The following is a 27,468-nucleotide window of genomic DNA, read 5'->3' on the forward strand; positions in this document are numbered from 1 at the left end:
GAAATGAAAACAGAAAATATAAAAATAAAAACTAGTTCAATATATTACTTCAAACTATAATAGTATCTCAATAATACTAAAATAACACTTGATTCGATTATCTTCATTATTCATGAGAGGAAGTGCCCTATTATTGATTTTCATCCAATCGCTAAAATAAAATTGCTGTGCTAAAAATGGTGAGGTTCATGAGCCTTCAAACCTGTATGTTTTGTGAATAAAACTAAATGCTGTGTGTGACATTTTTCATCCTTAGTGTCGCACACATTTGCCATCTGCCTTGATCTGACTGCACTAACTGCCAACACTCACTGGTACTTTTAAGAGCTGTCCTAAAAGCTCTGGTTCTTTACTGGCAGTTATGGTTCCGTGAAGAACTTTTAAGATCCAAGGAAACTTTCCACAACAGCTAAATTTATAGTGAAAAAAATATCTTCAGATTATTAAAATATTTGGTAAAACTTTCTATGAAGACCATGCTTATAATGAATCATAGCTTCATTTATACTTATTTATAAGTATTATTATTTTATAAATACACCCATTAAGACCTATACTGCATTATAAGAACAATTATATTTGCATTTATATTATTTTTTTATAATTACTTATAAGTCACGCATTTGCTTTTTCAATGTGCATGCTCATAATACATTATATACTGATATATAAGTATTAATTAGTAAGTCGTATAATGGTTCCATGAAAGTATTTATAAAGATGCAACCGGCATTACTATAAATGCTATTATATTATAGTTGCAATGACTTTTTAGTAACTCAGATTATTTCTTTCAAATAAGTGAATATGTTGTTATTAATAGCCGTGTTGTGATAATACTTATTGTGAGTGATAATACAGTTACCAACCTCTATAAATGCATCATTGATGGCTTTAAGTAAATTCAAAACATAGGATGCATTTTTCCTAAAGCAAATGTTAAGAAATCATAAACATGTACTCATTATTCATTTCAAGTTGTTTACTTGTAAATGTAACCAATGAATAATAATTCCTGTAATAAAATAATGAAAATAAAAAAACATAGAAATCATTAATACAAACAGTTGAAACAAACATGTTTTCCAATGTTACACACTAGCAAAAAACTGCAACAATATTTGTTAAAGTACACAGTAAAAAATTTCTAACCCTCCCAAATCAAAAATTTCAAGTGACCGATAACATCTACATTTTTCAATTGGCCCAAGTGAAATTCTGTAAATTTCAATTGGCCCAAGTGAAAATCTGTAAATTTAATTTTATAATTTACAGAATTTCACTTGGGCCAATTGAAAAATTTACATGTTATCGGTCACTTGAAATTTTTGATTTGGGAGGGTTAGAAATTTTTTACAGTGTATAATTTCAAACTGCTATAATACCATGATCATGGCTGAGGAGATATAGACAATCATGACCTCTAATGCAAGCATTAGCCATTAAAGACATAACTGATAACTAACTGGTACAGCAAACAAGTGTCTCTGGGTCTATTTTATATTTGATCATTTATAAATCAGTGTATAATGGTATTATGCATGTGCATAAACACAAATGCAAATAGGTAATTATAAACATAATATAAATGTAACTATAACTGTTCTTATAATGCAGTATAGGTCGTAATGAGTCTTTATAAATGTATTTATAAAATATTAATAATTACTTATAAATAAGCATAATTGGAGCTATAATTCATTATAAGCATGGTCTTCATAGAAAGTGCTATTTTTTACACTAATAAAAACATCTGTTCACAGAACGGTTCTTTGAGGAACCCAAAATGGTTCTACAAAATTTCCTTGAAGAAATGGCAATAAAAAAAAACAACAGAAAAAAATGTCCATCAACCATGAAAATAAAGTGTTACCGAGCTGCCCTCACTTTGATGGCCTGACACTCAGTGGCCCTGGGGCACAGGCCTCATTGGCCCGGTCCGTAATCCACCCTTGATTAAATCTAGATTAGACGCCTGCTAGAAGATGAAATAGATTTATCTTTGTCATTTAATGCATTATGGTAAAACTTTTCTTTCAGTATGTTGTGAGTTGTCAATTTTGTTTGTTTGGCTAATGCTATAGCGATGTTCCCCCAGGCCCACTTTAATTAAGTCTTGATAATCTTAACAATCTGTCAGTGCTGTATTGAACCAACCAATTGGTGCCCTAATAGAGAAAGGCTTGGTTTACGAATCATTGCATTAGTTTGCGTCATACCCCTCCGTCTGTCAGATTGTAATACAAAGTTGTAATGTCACTTGTCCAAATATTAATACTACAGGGGCACACACACATCCCCTGTGGGTAAAAACCAAATTAGCTGGGAACACCGGGCAGGCTGGCTACCCTGTTTCATGACCTGGTCCACTTGCAAACACTGCAGGCGGAGGCTGCGTTTGCCTAGTTATAAATGACTTCTCAAAAAGACCTTGACACAGGTTGCTATTGCTGCATGGCGATAACGCCAACTTATCTGCCAGCTTACATTGACAAACCTGTGAGATGAATATGCAACATCCTCATTACATGCGCGCTTTATTTCATGAGGGACGTCTGGGATGCTCTCGCTCTCCTCCTGCCTTTTTTTTAACCTGCTATCACAGTGTGCCTAATTTGAGCAGAGAGAATAGGAAAGCTGTGCTCGGTTATGACCCTATTACTAAGAGCCATATTTTCTCATACAGCCTGTTTGTGCCTCTGTGTCAAGCCATTAAAGCGAAACAGAGCTAATGCATGTGAGTTGCAACAGTGTTGCAAGACAGATAAGCTTGGGCAGACAGTAAAATGCTAGAAATATAGCCGTACTACACATTGACCATCCGGTTTTTTTTTTTTTTTTTTTTTTTTTTTTAGAGCCCTTGGTTCTGGAAGTGTTTTTCCCATTTATTTCTCAAAGTTTTCAATATAGAGCTGTGAATCAAACTTACCAGCTCTGAATGAATCACAACATTACAAACTTTGATATGAGGCAACAAAGTATTTGAAAAAAAGAAAGAAAAAAAAGAAGAAAAGATAAATAGGAATGCACTATTTAGCTATTAAACACTTTTCCCCCGGTTTATTTTCAAAATATGCAAATAAATAAATAATAAAATAATTGATCTCCTATATATATATATATACAGGTGTGTATATACTAACGTTAAAAAGGATTATGAGACACTGAAGACTGGAGTAATGATGCTGAAAATTCAGCTTCACAAAAATCACAAACCGAAATCACAAACTCTCTTGAGTAGGTACTTTTTTAATAAGTAATTACTTTGCAACCACTAAAAAGCATGTTGTATATAGTATGAGTGTGTGTAGTATGAATGTAATCTGGACGCTCTATATTCGTTATGTTGTCATTAGCATATGACCTACCAGCGTCAGTTGCTTCGCTTCACTGCCATTCACAAATCATCTCCCATTGCCATCAATTTCACATTTCAGAATTTCGCCGGAAGTAGTATCATCTGGGTACTTTTTTACCTTTATGCAGCCACTGATTTACAGTTTTTTTTCCCCAACTGCTTACACTCAAAATCCTTACTTGTCACACAATTTCTGAAACCTGACACTCAAACATTAGAACCATACACTACCATACACTACATGCAAGAGATGTCTGATGTTTTTGCATGTTGTGTGTGTGTTTTGTGGTTTTGTGTGTATAGTTTCAAGAAATGGAGCTATAGTTTCAGAAATTGTGTGTAATTTTAATAAAATGTAATCAAATATATGTATAATAATATATTTTTAAGTATGTGGCTTCTACAGAAGCATATCATTTAAAAAAACCTTTGATCTTACGATAGGACTATCCTACATGTTTACATGGTTAAAATCATTAAATGGGATTGTTCCTGTAGCTCAAACAGTAGAGCATAGCATTAGTGATGCCAAGATTGTGAGTTTGATTCTTTGGGAATGCATGAACTGAATTTATATTTATATCTTGAATGTACTTTAAGTTTCCCTGGATAAAAACATCTGCCAAATGCATGGATGTAAATGTTCTGAAGCCCTCCTGATGCATATTTATCACTACACTACGCAGTTTTTATGAAATGTGCATGCAATGTTATGGCTAAATCCCCTACAAGTAACACTGGCATGTTTCCAGTGAAAAGAACTTCCTGCTGAGAGACAGGGCTTTGATTCTCATTTGTGTTTATACCTACAGTACATGCATGTGTATGCAGTCACATTGGCAACAATCAATGCAATATGGCTCCAAGTCAAGACAATTAAACTGAACTGCTCCATTAAACAGCTGGAGTCCACGTTATAGTCAGAAAGTAATTCACACGTTGCCTTTCAGACACCTTATGCTCCACACATCTTATTTCTAGGGCTGAATGTGGCAGAGAAAGACATAGTTATGGCTCCCATGGGGTGGGTCTCAGATCAAATGTAAAATACATTTACTCATTTGAAGTCCAATGCAATATTTTGTCCCTGAAGAAAAAAACATTCAAGATTCACCGTTTTAAACTTTAAGTAACCACCATATTTCAGGTTTCATATAAGATACACTAAAATAATCTCAGTTTGAATCTCTTTGAATAACGGAGCATTGTAAATGAAAAATATTAATGTAATCCAAGAACACTGTTATTTGAAGGTCTTATCTACAGGTTTGTGCAAATGCTCCACCTATATTTCGGATTCCCTCTACTGCAAAGCTTTTGTATGACCTGGAAAATCAGAGGGAAACGTGGCATGTACAGCAGAAGAGGATGAAAGGAACATATACCTAGCACTTATTACAAATTCTGTCTCAAAGCCAATGAAAGGGCACAATAGGGATTTGAAACTTTCTGTCATCAGTATGAATAAAACTTGGTGTGATACTGGCTGGCTGTGCAGAAAATGAGAAGATGTGAAGACCGACCTACATCAGGAACCACAAATGCAAGTTTGGGTGAGGTAAAATAAGGCCAACTACTGTATTTACCCAAACCACAATAACCATAATCCCATCACTATCAACACTCTCTCCTAAAAATGTACAATAGTTTTTGCACAATAACCATAGTAACCAACTGCTATATTTGCACAGTAACCACATGGTAAAACCATAGATCCTCAGTGTTAGATTAACATCAACATGCATGACTGAGCATAAACAAATCATTTTACTTTGAAAATAAGACACATTTTTAGCGTATTTTACTTATTCTAGCCATTGGGAATTTATTAGATTGAGAATAATGTGTTTCTTACCAGAATAGGATAAGATCTGAATGTGAGTTTGCACCCTTGAGGAGGCGGTTTGCCCATTTTGGCCTTTCATCAGGACTGGGACCCCATCAAAAAGTGTAGCCTCTACCCATATTTTGATACTTTTTAATACTGTTTCGGATATATGAATATAAATTGTCTTTATCTGCAGCACAGAGTGTGTTGCTCGTTCACAAGCTGCACAGCGCAATAAAGAACAGTTCTACCAGAAAGACTCAGGAGAAAAAATGATATAACAAAAGCAAATATTTATTAACAGCCCAGCAAGCAAATATTTATAAAGTTCTTTGGTGTTGGCCCCGTCCATAGCGCACAATCCGAGGGTACTGCATTTCCTGCCTGAAGATGAAGGCAGGGGTGCTGCTGACCCCCGGGAGGTACTGGAAGGGACCATCCTGGTGGAGGTGGGGAGGATGGAGGTAATTGTCTGCGTCAGCATCTGCGAACTCAGACATGTGTAAGTACCAATCTTTTATACTTCAAGTCTTCAAGTATTAGCACATGATTGGTTAGATGTGAAGGTAATAAGTGATGTAATGATTGAGTCTTCCTAGAAGATTTTACGCTAAAGCTTTCATTTTCATCGCTTGACACACGGAAGATAGAAACCATTCATAAGCATTGTTTCATACTGTATATCACGGTATCCTGTCTTATAAAGTTTCTCGTTATGGTGTGATAAACCACTGCAAACGATTCAGTGCGTGAGTAAACTATATAAATGAATCAAACTCAATCACAAACTATTTCAGAACTTTCTGCAAACTCATTTGACCGAATAGATCAATCTTCATTCGCGAATAAATATACGAGTTCTGATTCTAAACAGCTGATAGAAATAGTCTCGGGTTATGACTGTAACCCTCGTTCTCTGAGAAGGGAGAATCTACACATTTGGGGAACGCCTTCAGCGTGATGCGTCTGAAGCCTCTATGGAACTAGTCCAATCTCGATTGGTGTCTCGTGGCGTCGCATGTGAGGGCGATGCGGAAGAAATAAAAGGACGCCGGATCACAACAGCATCAGTTTCTGATAGGTCGAAGCAAGTCGAGTTCCCTCGAAAGGGAACATGCATGATATCATACATTATCATAATTTAACTGTGGTTCATTAAAGGGTTAGTTCACCCCAAAAAATTTAAATAGTCAGTAATTATACTCACCCTCATGTCCTTCCAAACCCGTAAGACAATAGTGAATGATAATTTAGCGCGTTTTAAGCAAAAAGTCTGAAAACAAGAAATAATATCTAATGTCATTTTACTTGTCTAGTAAATGCATCTTGATTTAAGAATATTTAAAGCTACAAAAAGTTTTTTGTTTTTTTTCGCCGCTAGGGGGTCGCTAACCTCTTACAATAACAAAGGCATAGATTGATGAAGCAGTAAATAAGCGGAATGGAACTTGTCGTCATGCTAACGGATCTAATAATGTTTATGGGGAAATAATGTTTATGGATGAGTGATTACATTGATGTTTTTTAACATAACTGGTATGAAGCAGGGTGCGATTGCTTATGAGAGAAATATATCAGCTCCACACGCGAGTCCCGCGGATATAAAGGAATGAGGACATTTCATTCTACCTAACTACCTGCAAGTGCTGAATTAATACTCAAACTGGTCAGTTTATTTAACTAATTAAAATTGTGAGGTAACGCAGCGCTGTTTCACTTGGTCTACACTATCATACTAAACTGCATTTGAGTGTGTTGAAAGTTATAATGTTATTCAATGTGTTTGTTGGCTGTATGAGACAGTAAGCTATATCAACATTAGAATAACATGCTGATCATATTCTAACATTTCATCATGATGAGCTATATAACATTAATTTGTTTTATGTACATTTGCTCACCTGTCTAATAAAGTAGGCTACATGCAAGTGTGGCGTCTCTGTCAAGTCGAAGTTTATCGCGGATGCGGAGCTCTCAGCATCTCGAAAATGCCACTCCGATATTGATCCACGTTTTATTTATCCTTTTATCCCCAAGTCTGTTTGCCATGGTCCATAACTTTTGAACGAAACAATAGAATGCCGCTAGACGTTACGCAGTTGTCCATGTCTGTTGCCATGGTTACTATGGCAGTACAAGTGTAAACCAGGGATAATGCATATATTATGTCATTGACAGGTGACAAGTGACGGGGACTTTTACATTTTTTTAATTTCTCTGAATTTACAAATTCTTGGAAACATAAGTACACAATTGAAAGAAATAACATTGTGCAAGTGGTTTTTGGATATTTTGATACAACATTCTTACAAATTGTACCTTTAAGAAACAAGAAAAAAATACTAAATAGGAAAAATGTTTTTTTGCAGTGTAACAAGAATATGTCCTAAGTACTTTTTGCTAACGTTCTCATTAAGTTAAGGAAATGTTATTTCTGAATGTTCTCTAAACATTCAAGAAGTCAAGATTTTTTAAAAATGTTTTAAAAGTTGTTCTTGTATATTTTGCAAACATTGTGGGAACTTTTGAATGTTCTTTAACCCTTTAGGCGCCAAGTTTTTTTTTTTAAAAATGCTGGATTTTGACATCAAAATTTCAAAAGCTTGTGGCTTGAAAGGGCTTAAATATAGAGATCTACTGTAAATTAGAAAAATGTTGGGGATGACTGAAAGTTTATATGGGGTGTAAATATACTAATCTAATTTGCATATTATGACGTCATCAGGGGGCGGCCCTCTTGAATTTCATAATATTCAGGAAATAGTAGATATTGAACTGATGTTTGAACTTATTTGCATGTTTTATTTTTATTTATCCTCATTCCAAATGATGAGAAAAGAGGAAACCAACAATAACAGGAGAAAGTACTAAATTATTACTATACTATATAGTAAAACGCATGTGAACAGTAGCCTACTTTTTGATCAGTTCATCAGTAATATTCAGGAAATAGTAGATATTGAATTGATGTTGGAATTTATTTACATAAGAGGAAACCAACAATAAAATAGGAGAAAGTACTAAATTATTACTATATTACAATACTTTAGTAGTAAAACACATGTGAACAGTAGCCTACTTTTGGATCAGTTCATCAGTAATATTCAGGAAAAAATATATATAGAGTGTTTTTTTTTTTGTCTTTTTATCCTCATTCCAAATGATCAGGAAAAGAGTACACTAAGCTTACGTCCACCCCTGCCACCCCCATCCCCGTTGGGCAAATGGTCAAAATGATCTGTTTGTGCTTCGTGAACACTCGCACCTTGCACGGCGGCACCATTGCGCGGCAAATATGTACCGGGAGATGCGCGCGCGTGCGGCACGTTGCGCGGCAAAGATGTACCGGGAGATGCACGCGCGGCACCATTGCGAGGCAAAGATGTACTGGGAGAAGCGCGGGCGGCACCATTGCGCGGCAAAGATGTACCGGGAGAAGCGCGGGCGGCACCATTGCGCGGCAAAGATGTACCGGGAGAAGCGCGATCATTAGACGGCCGATCGTCATTTCCAAAAGGCAAATATTCCTCTTCAGAGTCAGAATCGGCGAATAACATTTGAACACATCCTCACGGACCAGAGTACACGTTTTTATTAGCCATTTTCTCTCACAAATCTCACAATTTACTCAGACGCTCTGAACTGAACTGCTTCCGCATCAATGACACGATCGCTCACTTGCTCTGCTGTTTCCTCCAACACTTTGAATAGGAACATGACGTCATTTTGGTCTTGAATCGAAGTATTACATGTCTGCCATCTAGTGGTAGGGAATACAAATAAGATATTACACCATATTAGGATCTACAGCCTGTTTTATTAAGTATGACGTCTTGTCGCAATTTTGCGACTTTGGCGCTTAGAGGGTTAAACGTTATGAAACAAATAGTAACTAAAAAAAGAAAAGAAAAGACGAATATGCATCTAAACCTGTCACATGCCTGTCCTGTCTTGTGCTGCACATGGGTGTTTTGTTATTTTGGGCCATGTGCTTGTGTCTATTGTCTAGCCCCTCCCATCTTGTTATCTGATTATTGGTTTATTTATCCCACCTGTCTGTCTCGTTACCCTCCTTTGTTTGTTCCCCTATTTAGCCTCCATGTGTTTGTAGTCTTGTGCTGGTTCGTTGTCCGAGTTTCTTGTTCCTGGAGTCTCTGAGTTTTGAGTTTGTTACCCTGTCTGCATGTCATCAATAAATTTCCTCTGCATCTGTATCCTCGTCTCATGATCATCTATTCCGTGACAGAACGAACCAGCCTACAATGTGGATACAGCGGAGTGAGATTTTTCCTCAGGGAGAGGAGAAAGGATCTTCTATTTCCTTATTGGAATACTTCGCCAGGTGCGCTCAAAGAACTTTGGAGGAGGAGAGGACCACGGCTGATGACAGTCAGCTGAAAGGAGAGCCTTCACCAATGAACCCGAAATGGAGGAGAGGGAAGAACCCCTCCATGACAGTTCCGGTGGTCCCAGTTCCGGTGGCCCCGAAACGGAGGAGGAGAAGGAAGACTTCCTCCATGCCTGTTCCGGTGGTTCCTGTTCCAGTGGTCCCGAGTCCGGTGGTCCCGAGTCCGGTGGTCCCAGTTCCGGTGATCCCGAGTCCGGTGGTCCCAGTTCCGGTGGTCCCAGTTCCGGTGGTCCCAGTTCCGGTGGTCCCGAAACGGAGGAGGAGAAGGAAGACTTCCTCCATGCCTGTTCCGGTGGTCCCGAGTCCGGTGGTCCCGAGTCCGGTGGTCCCGAGTCTGGTGGTCCTAGTTCCGGTGGTCCCAGTTCCGGTGGTCCCAGTTCCGGTGGTCCCGAGTCCGGTGGTCCCAGTTCCGGTGGTCCCAGAACTCCCTATCATCAGTCCTGCCATGGCCAGGAGGGCCGTGCATCTCTTCTATGCTATAGCGGTACTGCATGCGTGGAGGAGACACAGCACGTCTGCCGAGCCTGTGTCTTCGGACAAGATGGCCCAGCCCGAGACTGTTCACGTCACACCTGCCCAGCCAGAGATTGTTCACGTCATGTCTGCCCAGCCAGAGACTGTTCACGTCACGTCTACCCAGCCAGAGATTGTTCACGTCACGTCTGCCCAGCCAGAGACTGTTCACGTCGCGTCTGCCCAGCCAGAGACTGTTCACGTCGCGTCTGCCCAGCCAGAGACTGTTCACGTCACGTCTGCCCAGCCAGAGACTGTTCACGTCATGTCCGCCCAGCCAGAGACTGTTCAATCCATGGATGCACCGCCTGAGCCCTCAGTGACCGCAACACTGGCCATTATGGCCACAGCCATGTGGTGTGTGTGGGCTACGCACACACTTGAGCCGGTGGTGTCTGTTCCTGAGCCGGTGGTGTCTGTTCCTGAGCCGGTGGTGTCTGTTCCTGAGCCGGTGGTGTCTGTTCCTGGGCCGGTGGTGTCTGTTCCTGGGCCGGTGGTGTCTGTTCCTGAGCCGGTGGTGTCTGTTCCTGAGCCGGTGGTGTCTGTTCCTGAGCCGGTGGTGTCTGTTCCTGGGTCGGTGGTGTCTGTTCCTGAACCGGTGGTGTCTGTTCCTGAGCCGGTGGAGTCTGTTCCTGGGCCGGTGGAGTCTGTTCCTGGGCCGGTGGTATCTGTTCCTGAACCGGTGGTGTCTGAGCCGGTGGTGTCTGTTCCTGAGCCGGTGCCTGTTCCCTGGCCGCCCGAGGGGTCGTCTCCGCCCTGGCCGCCCGAGGGGCCTCTCTGCCCTGGCCGCCAGATGGACTGTCGTCTCCGCCCTGGTCGCCCGATGGACGGTCGTCTCCGCCCTGGTCTGTCCCTCCCTACCCGCCCTGGTCTGTCCCTCCCGTCCCGCCCTGGTCTTATGGAGCGTCTGGTAGCCGCTCCGTAGGGAGGGGGTAATGTCACATGCCTGTCCTGTCTTGTGCTGCACATGGGTGCTTTGTTATTTTGGGCCATGTGCTCGTGTCTATTGTCTAGCCCCTCCCATCTTGTTATCTGATTATTGGTTTATTTGTCCCACCTGTCTGTCTTGTTACCCTCCTTTGTTTGTTCCCCTATTTAGCCTCCTATTGTTTGTAGTCTTGTGCTGGTTCGTTGTCCGAGTTTCTTGTTCCTGGAGTCTCTGAGTTTTGAGTTTGTTACCCTGTCTGCATGTCATCAATAAATTTCCTCTGCATCTGTATCCTCGTCTCATGATCATCTATTCCGTGACAAAACCATTTCAGAAAAAAATGCTCTATAAACGATGATTAAATGTTTTTGTGCTAACGGTTTGAAAATATAAAAAAACAGATAACTTTGAATGAATGTTCTATTTACATTTCTTTAGCCTCATAGCATAATTGCCTAAGAAATAATTAATTAAAAAATGACTTAGGCAATTATGCTATGAGGCTAACGATTTGTCCATAACTTTGAGAGAACCTTGCCAGAACGTTAGCCAGTTCTGGGGAATTTACTGGAAAAGAAAGTCATTTCAGAGGCAAAGGAAATTAACCCCTTTTAAGCTGATAGCGATCAAAATATTGATTTTGAAGACCTTGAAAACAGTAGTTTTAAGAATATGGTTGAGATAGTGAATATGAGCCAGATGCTGAATGTACTGGGGTAATGAGCTCTGACAATGACAGTGATGATGGTAAAAAAGCATCTGCTCAAATTGAACCCTTCCAAGTTCCAAAAGGGATCCGGGGCAGGCGGATTAATATGGGGATGAAACATAGGCTTTAATTTGGAGACATGAAAGATGGGATGAATTCTCCTGTACGCAGGAGGGAGTTTGAGTCGGACTGTCACCGGACTAAGGACTTTGGTGACAGTGAACGGGCCGATGAATTTGGGAGCCAACTTGTTACTTACGGAGCGAAGAGGAATATTCTTGGATGAAAGCCACACCTTTTGACCTATGACATAAACGGGAGGCTTCGACCAGTGGCGATCAGCCTGAGCCTTAGTGCGCGCTCCCACCTGGAGGAGTCTAACAGGCTCTGCTCCACGTATGGCGGCACCTCTGGACAAAGGCGTGAGCAGAGGGGACCGCTACTTCGGATTCCAGACTCAGAAAAATAGGTGGCTGGTAGCCTAAGCTACACTCAAACGGAGAGAGGCCCATAGACGACACTGGTAACGAGTCATGTGCGTACTCAACCCATGAAAGTTGCTGGCTCCAGGAAGAAGGATTCTTGGATACCAAACATCGCAACACTCTCTCTAAAGTCTTGGTTGGCCCTCTCGGTTTGGCCATTGATCTGGGGATGAAATCCCGAAGACAGACTGACACTCGCCCCCAGTAATCTACAAAACTCACGAATTTGGACATAAATTGGGGCCCCCTGTCGGAAACCACATCCATCGGGAGGCCATTTATGTGAAAGACGTGATCTACGACAGGCACCGCTGTCTCCTTGGCAGATGGTAATTTGGGCAAGGTGATAAAATGAGTCACCTTGCCTTCGAGAACCGATCCACTATGTTCAAAACAACCGTCTTGCCCCGGGAGGGCGGTGACAAAATTGAGCGCTATATGGGACCAGGGCCTCGAAGGGACAGACAGCGGTTGGAGTAACCCATCCGGGGGTCGATTGGAAGTCTTGCCACAAGCACAAACCGAACAGGCCAAAACAAAACTCTGAATGTCACGTGCCATTATCGGCCACCAGAATCGTTGCTTAACCAAAAAGCTGGTACAGGTACCTACCTCCACCTCTGACACATCGACCTCCACCATGAACTGACGTGACGGATCAGGGGCTATCAGAATGGGAGCCGAAACAAAGCGGCTCTTGAGGTTGGAAAATGCAACTTTGGCTACACCAGACTACCTGAACGTCGTCCTGGTGGAGGTCAAGGCAGTCAGAGGAGCGGCTAGTTGGCTGAATTTACAAATAAAACGTTGGTAAAAATTGACGAACCCCAGAAACCTTTGTAGGGCCTTACGGTAATCTGGATTTGGCCAATACACCACAGCCTTAACCTTGTCTGGATCCATGCGCACTCCCTCGGACGAGACGATGTAACCTAAGAAAGTAACAGACTGTAAAGCACATCTCTCCGCCTTGACAAAAAGCCCATTCTCTAGCCGCCTCTGGAGTACTCTCCTGATGTGCTGAACATGTTCCTGGAGAGACGAAGAAACTATCAATGTTATATAGGTAGACATATGAACTAGTCGATCATGTCTCTCAGCACGTCATTACCAAGTGGTTAAAAAAAACGCCAGGGAGTTTGACAGGCCAAAATGCATAACCAGATATTCAAAGTGCCCCCTGGGGGTATTAAACGCGGTTTTCCACTCATCACCCTCCCTTATGTGAACCAAATGATAAGCGTTACGCAGGTCCAATTTCGTGAAGACAGATGCTCTCTGCAACCGCTCGAAGGCCGAAGACATCAACGGCAAAGTATTCTTTACCGTGATGTTGTTCAACCCTCGGTAGTCAATACACGGTCACAGGGAACCATCCTTCTTCTCCACGAAAAAGAACCCTGCCCCAGCAGGAGAAGAGGAAGGACGAATGAGCACAGCTAAAGAATCAGAAATGTATTTCTCCATGGCCTTCCTTTCTGGAGCAGAAAGAGAGTATAAATTGCCTTTAGGTGGAGGCGTACCTGGTAGTAGATCTATAGCACAGTCATAGGGACGATGCAGAGGAAGAGAAGCAGCCCGGGACTTACTGAACACTTCCTTCAGGTCGAGGTACTCCTCAGACACGTTTCACGAATTCACCGACTGATCCTGCAACACAGAACAAGACACAGACGAACAGGCAGACACAAGACAAGAGGCATAGCACTGATTGCTCCAGGCCGAGATGTGGCCCCAGTCAACCCTGGGATTGTGCTGCACCAACCAGGGATAACCTAGGACAATGGGGACCAGCGGAGAGTCCGTAAGCATAAAGGATAACTCCTCCGTAAGCATAAAGGATAACTTCTCTGTGTGGTTCCCCGATGTGATGAGGGTCATGAGACATCAGGGTTATGAGACATATGAGATATCATTTACCGGTGGTAAATGATATGTCAGGAAGTTCTTGTCCGGTAAGTGCACTGACAGAAATCCTGTGAGTGAGGGGAATGATAGGGATCTGAAGGTTGTGTGCTAGTGTTTGGTCCATGAAGTTACCTTCAGCTCCCGAATCCAACAAGGCCTGGCAGTGGTGAAACTGGGTTGCCCATTGCAGTCTTACGGGGAGGAGAGTCAAAGATGAGGATTTCTCCACTGAAAGTCCGCCCGACAGTAGCCTCAGCTCTACTGCCGGGCTTGGTCTTTTACCGGACAGTTCATCAGAAAGTGTCCGGCTCCACCGCAGTAAAGGCAAAGTCCCTTTATTCTTCGCCATTCTATCTCCTCCCGGAAGAGCCGAGCTCTACCCACCTGCATGGGTTTGTGCTCCATGGCGAATGAGCTGACTGCATTACTGACCGTATTACTGACGCTGGATCTGGAATACTTGGGGTTCTCGGAAACCAAAGTCTGGCATGCTCGCTGCTCCCGTCGCTGTAGTCATGTGTCCACATGCAGAGCCAATTCAATAAGTCTGAATACGGTCAGCCAACCCATGCAGGAACATGTCCTACTGCACCTCCTCGTTCCATTTCCCCTCTGCTGCTAATGTCCGAAACTAGATGGAATAATCCGAGATGGGATCAGCGAGCAGATGGGCCGCCTCACGCTCCGCTACCGCGTGATCAAAGACCCGCCTCATCTCCTCAGAGAGTGCTTGGAACGAGGAACAGCACTGATGTTGGTTCTCCCACACCGCCGTTCTCCATTGAGCCGCGCGCTCCGACAGCAATGTCATAACCAAAGCCACCTTAGACTGTTCCGTGGACAACATCAGGGGCTGAGGAGAAAAGAACCACGAGCATTTGGTTAGAATAAGGAAGAACGACCAGGAATACAGAATCCGTAATCCAGACACAAAACACAGCGACCACTGAAACAACCAGGTCCAGGACACGAACACCGGAAACTCCAAACGATCTGACAAACACAAGGCGAATGATGAGGACATTAAATAGTAGGGCTGGTCAGCCACAGCTGGCGTTGATGATCTGATCAGCGGCAATCAGCAGCCACACCCACACACAGAGAGAGAAAGAGTCAATGAATTCATGAACCGTGACACACAAGGGCTGAATTGCCGAGCTGCCATTTCGCCTTGGCTTCATTATTTCAAGCTGGACCAATATATTTACAAGATCTGTCCAAATGTCACAATTAGCCTTTTCGAAAGATTTTCTGTCAAATAAAAATATGAGCAGGTGACTCTCATTATCAATCACACAACCGGCCTCACACCATTCTCACAGTCCTCGGCCTTGTCCTGCTTGCCACAATGGCTTTAAAAGAAAATCAGATTGCTTTTAATGCTCCTCATTGTTGCCAGTAACTGAACTGACCCCAGTAAATGCATTTCTGAGCAGTGGCTTACTGATTTGAAATTGATCAAAATAATGGGACAAAACAAAGAAGAGCTTTTATGAAGCTTGATACTTTTGTTTGGATGAAATTTTTTTAAAGAAGTAATTACAAAGCTTTCTGATATTGACTACTGATATTCTCTTACTGACAAAGGTATGGTTTTGCAAACAGAATTCATGAAAGTCAGGGGTTAAGGGCTTTGATCCTTAAATCGAAACTGTATTTTCTTCTTCTGCAAACTGTGGCCATAGCTTGCCTTAATACCTGACAATATGAGGTTTTGAGAAAAATGATTTCCCACCGGCTTTAAGTAAGCCTTGGGTTAGATGTCACAGTGTAACATTTGGCCATTGCATAGGACTGCATGCACATTTCATGACTGGTGAAATTAGGACACGTGTATGTATATAGTGACCCCAGAAACTACTTGGACACTTGAGCCACATGTAAAAATGAATACAATTATCAAACCAATGCTGCATCCGAAACTGCATATTATAGTAGGTACTACATTTGGTTTGAAACTTCACAACCGTTAAAAAAAGTATGTCCTATATAGTGAGAATATGGGTAGTATGAATGAAATTCGGACATACTACATCCTCTGTGTTGTCACTGTCATGTGACCTACCAGCATCAGTTGTGTCGCATTCACTGTCAGTCACAAATCATCTCCCATGACCTAGTGGGATAGTAAAGTGTCCATCAAATGCACACTTCATTAACTTGGTGGAAAAAGTAGGTCATCCTGATATTTTTAGCCTACTATGTTTTTTGGACAAACTACTCTGTTGCCGTACTATTTTTTTGTTGTTGCAGATTTTAGATGCAGCACAAGCGTCACGTGGTCTTTTGCTGATTTTTAGTTGAAGTCAGTTCTCCTCAAGTTTAATAAATAAAATAATAAATAATGTATAATTGAAAAAAAGTAAATAAAACAAAACACTTTAAAGTTTAAATATTTGATTTGTTTACCTGCACATCATGTGACCATTCATTAATCAACATCAGAGAACATGTAAACTTGCATGATGTCAAAGGGGTCCGCCTGACAAAAACTGGGAATTCTTGTCTCACTGTAAAGCAATGATATTCATACATTTTAACTGTGACTTATGTGCCTAAATACTTTTTCGCCCTGCTGTGTGTATGTGTATTCATGTGTGTATCCACAAACATCAATGATTAAAGTCTCTATGTCGCTAGATTTACAGAAGTCTGCGATATGGATTGCATAGATGAAAAACATCATAAAGCTTGTTTACATATGTAAACAAGCTTTATGAATGTTTTCATATGTCATGTAAGTGCTGTCAATCAATTGAAAACAATTTACTAGATTAATCACGATTGATCACGATTAAAAACACTTAACTTTTTCTATATTTTATAATGTAATAATTTCACAGTTAGGACCCTATTTTAACGATCTGAAATGCAAGTATCAAACGCGAAACGCAAGTAGCTTTGTGGGCGGATCTCGGGCGCTGTTGCTATTATACCAGCGGGATAAATGACTCTTGCATCCGACGCAAATCTAAAATGGGTTGGTCTGAAGTAGCTACATTACTCATAGGTGTGGTTTGGGCATAACGTGCAATAAACCAATCAGAGCGTCATCTCACATTCCATTTAAAAGCAGGCGTGCTTGTTCCATGGCAGATTGCTATTATAATGGCGGATGCAGCGTAGAGAACAACCTCATCACCGGGGTTTGCCGTTCTTTCCCGATTTACACAACGAGTTGTGTAAATCGTGGAACAAGCCATATTCCTCTCGTATTTCAAACCCTGCAGTATTAGATTACAGTTATCTTTCCCCCGATGCTGCATCATCCCTTAAGACCCCGGTGCTGCCTACCAAACCCTGCCGTGATACATCTTCTTTGGTGGGCAGGGCTTATATGGCTGCGGGTCTGGAGCCAGTCTGCACACAATGGCAGTACTGCAGGCATACCAGGACGTCCTTCTAAAACAAATCGATGAGGGCGAGGGACCAACTCCTGATGATATTGCAGAGTTAAGAAAGGCTGCAGACTTGTCTGCAGACTTAGCCCGCACTATCGGCCGTTCCATGGCGGCAATGGTATTCTCGGAGAGACGTTAATGGTTAAAACTATTGGGTCTCAAGGAAAAAGACAGGGCTTTCCTCCTTGATGCCCCGATTTCGCCTTCTGGCTTGTTCGGCGATGCTGTAAATACCGTCGTTGACAGGTTTCAGGAGGCGAAAAACAGTCTGCAGCCTTTAAACAATGGGCAGACGCAGTCATCCACCAGTTCCTCTGCCTACAGACAGGCGCAAAAAGAGAGAGTCGCGTCTAGAGTTGTCAGTTCTACGGTTCAGTTGTCAGTTCTACGTTATGTTGGTTGTTCCTGAGATTCTGTTTTGTGAATTTGAGTTCCCTTTCGAGAGCGGTAACTCTACATTGCGTAGCAATGCTGCGGGAACTCCTCCCTTCTCCACTTTTGTTGAAATCTTATGGGCTAACGCCAGCTTGGAGCAGCTGGCCAATTGTCGTGAAGTGTGCAAAAACTGACAGGCTCGCGGGCAGTATAAAATGCATGGGCGCGACAATTGCGTCAGAATCTCTTTCTTCACGCTGCCATCTTGGAAGCTGCACCAGGATGACTAGTAATCTTTTTCTCTAAGCATCCGATGGATTCAACTTGCCAGATTTGTGTGGGCCCCATCGACCCACCCGACGAACATGAGTTCTGCGTTGCCTGCCTGGGCCTCGCCCATGCCGAGGCGGCGTTCACGGACTCCACGTGAGCCCACTGCGCCGAGCTGCCGCTGACGTCATCAAGGGGACATGATCTGTTCCGTGTTGGATGTTTTGCGCTTCCTACAGCACAGACTGGATAGCGGGAGTTTGCCATCTACGCTGAAGGTGGATGTGGCCGCTATTGCTTCGGTTCATTCTCCGGTTGACAGGCAATCGATCGGTAAGCACACTCTGGTGACCAGATTTCTCAGGGGAGCGAGGATATTGTGTCCTTCACGGCTGCCATCGGTGCCGCTGTGGGATCTAGCTCTAATTTTGAGGGCTCTCTCTCTACCGCCGTTCGAGCCCCTAGCTTCGATTGCTGTTAAGGAGCTCTCCCTGAAAACGGCTCTGCTCCTTGCCTCTACAAAGCGCATTGGAGACTTACACATGTTCTCGGTGAACGTCGATTGTCGGACCCGGCGACTGCAGCATTACTCTCCGGCCAAGACGGGGCTACGTCACTCTCTACACCGTTCAAAGCACAGGTTGTTTCCCTGCCTGCCTTATATGCTGAGCCATCATCCTCGTGTGACGCTGACGCTCAGAACACTGTTTGCCCTGTCAGGGCTTTGCGGATGTCTGTGAATCGAACAATTATATTGTTCGCTGTTTGATCAGCTGTGCAAGCATTCAGTCGTGATTCTGACACAATAGTCGCTCCCATGCATTTTATACTGCCTGCGAGCCTGTCAGTATTTGCATACTTCGCGACAATTGGCCAGCTGTTCCAAGCTGGCGGTAGCCCATAAGATTTCAACAAAAGTGGAGAACGGAGGAGTTCCCGCAGCATTGCTACGCAATGTCTCGTTCCCGCCTCTCAGGGAACTGAGGTTACGATAGTAACCGGAGACATTTATTCCTAAATAAAGACTGCTGCACTTAGATCCTGACTTCACTCATCATTGCCTGCAACCTACGCTGTCAGTTTAATGGCATCTTTTTAGGAATGAAGGCCACTATCACTGATACTAATACAGCTACTGATGTCTCAATGAAATAGTATAAACGCATAATTTATGGTAACAGAGATTGTTTTAGCTTGTAGCAGTTCTTTAATAAAGTTATTTTCCAGCTAAAGTTAGTTTTGATTGATTCGCTTCCGTCACAACGATCATTTGTTATTAAATTAGGGGCCGGTAAGACGACACCATTCTCTCTACACAGACTTTAAACGCGAACCTGTGATAAACGCTGATGGCATTCACATGCACATTAAGAATTGGTTCTATAGTTATGTGCGTTTGAATATATGTGCGCAGGTTTGTAATTCCCTACAAACCAAGCCTAAACAAAGTACTGGGCTTTCCTTATAAATTTTGATACAGAATTTTATTTTATTTTATCACTTCGGGGTAGGTACGCGAAACGAATTTCCCGAAAACGCTTTATCTGGAGTGGTAAAGGGATCCTCCATAGGGAGAGACTAGTTGGCACTTCAGCACTGCGTTGTCATCGGGTCCAGGCGCAGGTCCTTCATCAGATCTGGATACGGCCTGGATCCGGCAGGCTGCGGGAAAACCTCGGGATAAACAAAGACACTAAAATTAGCGTAGATGCCATTCTTCTTATGATGTAACGAGTACATCAGGATTTATGGGAAGTGTTCCCGGTTCCGGCTGACCTAATCTATGCAGCCTAACATTGAATTATAGAAGTCTATAATGTATTATGTGAATGCTAGGTCAAAGAGATGTGTCTTTAATCTTGCTTTGAACTGACAGAGTGTGTCTGCTTCCCGGACAATGGTAGGAAGACTGTTCCAAAGTTTTGGTGCTAAATAGGAAAAGGATCTACCGCCAGCAGTCGACTTTGATATTCTAGGTATTATCAACTGGCCGTTAGCCCATACCTATTTGCTCAAATTAATATGCACATGATTTATAAGATCATGAAAAATAGTTAATATTCCGACTGGCTATCATTGCCTTGATTTGTTAGCTTGCCATCCCCCAACATTTCACTATTTGTGTTCGCTGGAGATATTTCACATCTGTTCCTCTGTCATAGCAGCATATAATGACTGTTCGCCTTCAACCGTATTTCACCTGTGGCTTAGGGGAACAAAAAAACATCCTGTGGTTGATGTTGTTTTATTTAATCATCAGATTGTCATTTGCATTCTAGCTCTGTTTTCAATGCTGAGAAGGCGTAAAAAAATAGATAAATATTCCTCATATGCTGGATCATTGTCATTCTTATTATCTCATAATGGCCTATTTATATTTTGTTTTACAGGGCCTTAGGGATAAACTAAGGATGAGAGAATTGTCATGAATTTTATCTGGTTACAGTGCCAAGCATTGACAGAACAACACAAATCATTCACAGCAACAAAACAAAACTTCAGTGATTTTGCAAAGATTACAGGCACGTCAGCAAATGGGGAGTTGCTCTGAACAAAGAAACTTCAACTTCTCAATAATTTTGTAGCTTAAAGAAAAACTCACATGTTCCCTTGATATGCATATGAAAGTGTGATGTCTAACAGAGTTTTGCTGCTTTATGACAGGTCGCTGATGCAGAGGATTATTCTGCCATGAAAACAAAGGAAACAAAGCATTTCGAACTGGATATGACATGATGTCTGGTTTGCTCAATCATCCCATTTGGGACAACAACAGACACACAGTAGTAATCAAATCGCTTACCTACAGTTCTGTCTGTTGGCTTAGCATCAATATTGAAGAAGCTACTTTAAAACTGTAGCTTTGCCAAGTCTATAGGTCAACCACAGTCAATTTCTTCTTTTTAAAAAGCTAACTGACACACAAAGTATGCTACTAAATATAATTTTATTCTTGGCATCAAATAATATGTGAGAAGCTAGACTTTTAAAAGTAACGAAACACAGTGAATGATGCAAAATAAGTCTCCCTTAAAAAACCCAGCTGAGTCAGAGTATAAATTAGATGCACATTTTTAATTTGTAAGAAAAATTGGTCTAAAATATGGAAAGCCTGCTCATATATAGTAACAATTACTCAGAAGATGCTGTATATGTGCTCATTTGGGTCCACTTACAGTATGTCTTTATTAAAGAAATTCAGAGCGAAACACATACTCAACAATATTTCTTCCACTTGGATCCTGAGAACGCCGTTGATTAGATCCCGAGACTCAGCAGTGCTTTATTGTGCTAATGCTTTTATTATGCTTTTTTTTTCACTCTTTTTTCACTTTTAAACAAAAGTTTGTTTAGGCATGCATTAATCAAATTCAGAAGAGGTCTAAAGGACTATAGACTTTCTGCACTGGCACCTAATTAACTTTGATTTGTGTGTGAGGGTATATATATATATATATATATATATATATATCCCTATTATAGAACACCACCTTTATCCTGTGCTTTTGGCTGCGTTGTTGCCAAATCCTTGATCCGTTCAACACATAATGAGGTTGGAAGACGTTTAAATAAGTAATGTGGGTGGGAATGTGCTGTGTGCTGCTTAAGGAAGTCTTCAAGTCTACTGATAATGCACTCAGCCACAGGGCAGGTATTTCTCATCCTCTGTCAGCACAGAACACTTGACGGAGAGAGAAGGGGTCTTGCGTGTCACCCACTGAATAATGACTTTTAAAAAAGCTTAGTGGAGATCAATTTAATTTGACTCGAGAATGGAAGGAAGTCCGATGTCTGTTGAAGTGCTTCATTTCGCAGTGCATAAAAAAATAGCAAAGACTGATGCATTCATGCTTGGTAGCTGGCTAGCTAAGGATGGAAGGAAGGAAGAGGTTCAGGATGTGTTCTAGTAGCTTGCAGTGGTGTAATTGGTATTTGCCAACACCAAAATGTGATGTATGTGATGATAATCTTATCAGTTGAACGGATCTTTTTAGTGTAACGAATCAAATAAATCAAACAATATGAAAGGATCAAAAAATTCAAATTAATACTGTGATTCAAATTAATAAAATTATTCAAATGAACAAAGCTTCTGGGATGAATCACTAATCAATGTATCTGTTCAAGCTGGATAATAGCTCTGATAATTTGGTCTTGGAAAAATTTGATTAGAATTGTTTGAGTTCAATTTTACACTTTTGACATGCAGATGTCACTGTTTATACTCCTCATGAGAGACTGGAACAAACCACTATCCGCAAATACCTCATTAGGTGTCCAATTATAGAAAGTGAATACTTGGACAAGAAAGCGTGGCAAAAAGAGTGGAGTAAAAAGACAGTCTTTATTAAATCCACAATGGAAAACGGAGGCGATCACAGGACTGCAGTTGAAATCCAATAATTTCAATAGGAATCTTTGTGACTGGTTTCGTACGCAAATTTCGCTTGTGTTCAAGTTGTTCAACTTTTATTTGATGGCTCAACATTTGGATCAAGGTTTGTGTTCTGAAGGGGAGTCTTCATCCACTATGCTACAGTTAGTTAATTTTGAGTATGGAGAGAAAGATCCCTTCTCTTTGGCTCTCTGCATTGACTTATCAGCAATTCTCTCATCAGGAACAAACTGCCGATTTACTGCTGATAGTAGTTCCACCTCATACTGACTCATCCATGCGGGTTGGCGAATACGCCGCCTTGGACGAACATCAACTGGTTGGTGATCACTACCCCTTGATGCATGTGCCATCTTGAGCCACAGCAATTATCCAGCTCGGGCGTGACAAGATCTCAAAAGACACCTGCAGAATCACTCACCTAAACGTGTATGCATGTTTTTCAAAACGAATGACAGGTAAAATGCTGGTACTGTAGCCTATATGATGTGCTGCCAAGAACTGTATCTATCAGACTCAACCGAATGCACAAATATGTACGTATTCAATATATATCGATCATCAACAGCGAACTGCTCCCATAGCAAAATGAATCATTTAATCACTTAATAAAACATGTAGTGCAACGTTCTGCTGTATTGCGGTGCAACAAAGTGATTTTGTGGCATGTATTTTTCTCATATATTATTTATTTATTTCTTCATGCTTGCAATGTCACATATTGGAACCATCAGCTGCTGTTTATTATAGTTACACTGACTCCCCCCCCCACCCCCCACCCCCCACCCCCCACAACCCACCCCCACCCCCACAAAGAGCAAGATTTTCAGTTTCCAGGCACTAAAAATTGTGTTGTATTTAAAATGTGTGTTAGCATTGAGAAGAGAAGGGAGAGGATAGTTATTATTTCTGATGGAGCTATACAAATTGTTTTGTGAGACCCGTTGTCCTTTGACTTTGCCAGTAAGCAACCACTGAGAACATCCTAGCAACTGCTCAAATTTTGATCACAAAAATGTAAAACTGTAGTTTGTTATGCTGTCTGATTGCAGGATGTTTTCATGTGATTGGCACTGGAGTGCCGATGTTCATCCAAACCGCTGGCCTTTTTTCTTGTATCTCTTGTATTTATCTGGTCCTCTTAGATAATCAATCTCCACAGGCTCTAAAACTCTCACGCACACTCACACTCAGCATGCTGCCAAGTGCAAAACAGATTAAAAGGCATGAAGGCTTTTCCCAGCACCAGAAATCAACTCAACACGCTTGGGTTTCTTTTGTGTTAGAATGAACTCAGCTTTCTTAAGTTGTGCAATGTGGGCATCACTTTTTAACACTAGAGTGGCGATAACAATCACTTTGAACAGTTTGAGTTTGGTTAGGTTAACTTTGTTTTAAAAGGCTCTTTTGCTTTCCAAGGCTGCATTTATTTGATAAAAAATACAGTAAAAAAGAATTAAACGGAAAATTGCTAGCATGTACTCAAAGCAGTGCTTGATAATTGATATGCACAGAAGCAAATATATGCTAATAATCAATTACAGTGGCTAATATGGTGTTGTAAATTGTATTATTGGCAATAAAAAATATTATTTTTAATGCACATTGCGTTTACTTTATAAATGAAATCCATAAAGCCCTGATCACCAGTTAGGCACCACTCTGCATGCTATTATAATAATACACAGGAAAAAAAGAGAATGAAAGCTGGAACTTTTGGTGAATTTGTCTTCAGAACTGATATTTCCAACAGCTGAAAAAAACAAAAAACTTTTGCTGAGAAGAAAAAAATCCTGCTTGGTCAGCACTGCACACAGATATGAGAACTTTTCTAAATATGAGCAAGGGAGCAGCATAACCTCCGTAAAGTAAGAACAAAGAGCTGTAAGTCTGATCCCCCCCCTGAGCTCACGCTGTTGACATCCTAACGAAAGCTCATTAGGACTCATGTGATTCATGATCTTGTCCTGCTGTTCGCTGAACTTTGTGTTGCGAGATAGGTGTTTAAAATTGAGCTGACATTGAGTATGGATATGGGCATGCTTCATTTTCATGGAATCCTAAACACAATTTTAAATCATGAATTGGTGGCTGAAAATCCCGTTTCGAGGGTTGTTTTTGTAATGTCATGTTCACAGCTGATGTCAGCATAGCAGGAAGACCGATTTCCTGCCTTTTCAGTGGCGTTTAATATATCTGGCAAATGCTACATGCATTTCTCAAATATAAACATTATAGTGTAAGTGTAGTGATTTTCAGCTAGTTTTTACTTAAGTATCAAGTGGAGACTGTTATTTTTATTATTTTTATACTAGTATTATTTTTATTTATATTGAATTGACTTTTTATATTTTATGTTTTTTTTTTTTTTTATCTTAATTTGTAGTAAATTTATGTGCTTTTGTATTTGCATTTTTATAGGTTTTATTTGTTTTCATTGCATCCAGTTAGCCATTTTAGTGTTTACAATTACACTTATTTCAGTTTACAAATAAAATTAACCAAAATGCTTTTAATAGATTTAGTTAATGATAATAAGCCTGGCAGAAACCCAGTATGGAACCAATTGTTTGTTGGGGGAGGGGAAAGGTTTGTTAATGATATTGTATGCATGTATGCATTCTTTTATTAGAACAGACTCAAGAAATGGTTAATGAAGATATAACAGGAGTTTATTTGACAACACAGAGCAGGGACAGGATGCAGATAAGTGATATGAACAATTATACGTTGTGCAGGTGATGATTGGAAAAGTTTTTCTTACAAGAATGGACACAGACACAGACACACACAGACACAGACACAGACAGACAGACAGACAGACAGACGCACGCACGCACACACGCACACACGCGCACACACACACACACACACACACACACGCACGCACGCGCGCGCGCACACACACACACACACACACACACACACAGGAGAAGGAAGACGACGGCAGTTTGTGCTATCAAGGTAAGTAGTCCTCTACAAATAAACAAGACCAGACAGTGAACTGAGGTGAAGGAGTGTGTCTTTATAGTGCTGGTGATGATAGTGATGATGAGGTGCAGGTGTGTGTGATTAGTACTCAGGTGAAGGAGTGTGCTGTGATTGGCTGGTGTGAGAGCCTGGCTGATCTGTAAAAGCACATTATTATCACCATGCTTGTTTTTATATTTTAGTTTCCAAATATATTATACTTTTGTTTTCTACATGTTGCATTAAAAAGTGCTCTTGGAGGCAAAAAAACAACAACAACAACATTGGGGTCAGCACAATCCATGTTTGTCCTCATTTCATCCCATCACAAGACATTTAATTTGTGTGACGAACTTCAGCTGACTGCACTCAAAAGTGACTGACAGTTCTGTCAAGTCAAGTCACATTCATTTATATAGCTCTTTTTACGATACAGATTGTTTCAAAGCTTTACAGAGATCATAGGAAAATAATGCAACAAAGTTTGTTTCCAGAAGAAAATAGCGTCACAGTCCAGCTTAAGTAAGTTCAGCAATGTTTCATTTTTGTTGTAAAAAAGTTATTAATTTAGTTAATTTATATATATATCCGCTCTGGAGAAAACAGCGATGTCATCGTCCAGCTCGGTTCAGTTCTCATATAATGGTATCAATACAGGCAGATCAATATTATTTTTGAGTATTAAATTAAATGTTAAATTTAATGTCCCCAACTAAGCAAGCCAAAAGCCAATGGCAACTTCAGCTGACTGCACTCAAAAGTGACTGACAGTTCTGTCAAGTCAAGTCACATTAATTTATATAGCGCTTTTTACGATACAGATTGTTTCAAAGCTTTACAGAGATCATAGGAAAATAATGCAACAAAGTTTGTTTCCAGAAGAAAATAGCGTCACAGTCCAGCTTAAGTAAGTTCAGCAATGTTTCATTTTTGTTGTAAAAAAGTAATTAATTTAGTTAATTTATATATATATCCGCTCTGGAGAAAACAGCGATGTCATCGTCCAGCTCGGTTCAGTTCTCATATAATGGTATCAATACAGGCAGATCAATATTATTTTTGAGTATTAAATTAAATGTTAAATTTAATGTCCCCAACTAAGCAAGCCAAAAGCCAATGGCAACAAAAGGTGGAAAAAAAAATGACAAAGGGGAAAAAGGCGACGAACCAAGGAACCAAAACTCCATCAAGTCAAGTCATCTTCATTTATATAGCGCTTTTAACAATGTAGATTGTTCCAAAGCAGCTTTACATTGATAATAGGAAATTAAAGTAAAGTGAAGAGGAACACAGTTTTGAGGATACTGCCTTTTCTAGTATCTTTGACAAAAAGGGTAGATTTGACATTGGCTTGTAATTGACTAATTCATTAGGATCAAGTTGCGTTTTTTTTAATAAGAGGTTTAATAATAGCCAGCTTAAAAGTTTTTGGTACATATCCTATTGACAAAGATGAATTAATGATATTAAGGAGAGGATCTATGACCTCTGGAAGCATTTCTTTTAGTAGCTTAGTCGGTATAGGTTCTAACATGCATGTTGTTGATTTAGATGATTTAACTAGTTTAGACAATTCTTCCTCTCCTATTGCAACGAATTAATGGAATTTTTCCTCAGGGACACTACAATGCACTGCCCGATGCAGTAATATTATCAATCTTGTAAGTAAAGAAGTTCATAAAGTCATTACTGCTATGCTCTTTGGAAACTTCAGAAGGAAAAGCTTTATTTATTGTTAATTTAGCCACTGTATCAAATAAATACCTAGGGTTGTGTTTGTTTTCTTCTAAGAGAGTTGAAAAATAAGCAGACCTAGCAGTTTTTAAGGCCTTTCTGCACGCAATCGTACCATCTCTCCACGAAATTCAAAAAACGTGTAGTTTTGTTTTCTTCCAGTTGCGCTCCATTTTTCTGGCTGC

Source organism: Squalius cephalus (assembly GCF_949319135.1).
Source record: "Squalius cephalus genome assembly, chromosome: 14".
NCBI lineage: Eukaryota > Metazoa > Chordata > Actinopteri > Cypriniformes > Leuciscidae > Squalius > Squalius cephalus.